Source organism: Otolemur garnettii, unplaced genomic scaffold (assembly GCF_000181295.1).
Source record: "Otolemur garnettii isolate 467f Iridium unplaced genomic scaffold, OtoGar3 scaffold00077, whole genome shotgun sequence".
In the NCBI taxonomy this organism is placed as follows: domain Eukaryota; kingdom Metazoa; phylum Chordata; class Mammalia; order Primates; family Galagidae; genus Otolemur; species Otolemur garnettii.
In genome coordinates this window covers 8,859,754-8,861,050 of record NW_003852472.1, presented here as the reverse complement: position 1 = coordinate 8,861,050, position 1,297 = coordinate 8,859,754, and positions in this window count along the sequence as shown.

Below are 1,297 nucleotides of genomic sequence, written 5' to 3'. Positions count from 1 at the left end.
CAAGTACCTGGGATCACAGGCACCCGCCACAACACCCAGCTATTTTTTGGTTGCAGCTGTCATTGTTGTTTGGCAGGTCCAGGCTGGATTCAAACCTGCCACCTTGGGTGTATGTGGCTGGCGCCTTAGCCACTTGAGCCACAGGCACTGAGCCACAAAATAGATTCTTATTGAACTTATGTAAATAACTGTATTGGCACTAATTAATGCTTACAAATGGTTTTCAAATTCCTGAGAATTTAGGGAGAGAAAAAAATAAATGTTTTAAATTTTGCTCATAAGTACGTACATTGCTGAAAGCTACAAATATCTTAAAAGACAGAAAATTATTTTTTGACTTCTGGAAAACAGAACACAGAATGAATCACAAAGTTTCAAACAAAAAGCCATAACAAATCAGCTTGGTTTCATGTTACTGATTTCTGTTCTGTTTGAAGTTAAGTTAGCAATACTCAGGTACATGTTAGCTTTCTAATTAAAGTCCTGGAAGTTTCCTTCTACTCTGATAGTATTTAGTCTCCAAAGTCATCAGAAATTTGTATTTGAGAGAACTTGTCAGCCTTTTCTACTACTTCCCTTAAAGGACAAACTTTGGATTTAGTCAGTTACAAAAACACTGTCTGAGATAAATTAAAATCATTACTGATAACATACACTAAGACTAGGGTAACCAGACATCCCGCTTTTGGCAGGACAGTCCCGATTTTTAACAATTTGTCCCACGTCCTGCGGTGTTTTTAAAAAGTCCCGATTTTTGTAAAGAATGCACAACAAGCTAGGGAATGGCGGTGCTGCAGGAAGATGAGGTCCAAGGAAGAGAAAGAGCACCCAAACACCACATTTATAAGAGGAAGGGCTTTATTCATCAGCTGGGAACTTACAGCATAGAAGATTTCCAAAATGGCCACACTCCCCGACTGGCTTGGTCTTTCCCCTTTTTTTTGACAGTCAGAAAGTTCCACCCCATAGGTACCCTTCCCATTGGCCAGTTTGAATCAAGCAGGAGATGCTAGTCCAGCCCCTGAAGAACTACAGGATTTCACAGAGCTTGGAAATTTCTTTCTTTCTTTCTTTCTTTTTTTTTTTTTGAGACAGAGCCTCAAGCTGTCCCCCTGGGTAGAATGCTATGACATCACAGATCACAGTAACCTCCAGCTCCTGGGCTTAAGCGATTATCCTGCCTCCGCCTCCCAAGTAGCTGGCACTACAGGCACCAGCCACAATGCCCAGATATTTTTTGTTTTTGTTGTTGCAGTTGTCATTGTTGTTTAGCTGGCCCAGGACAGGTTTAAACCTG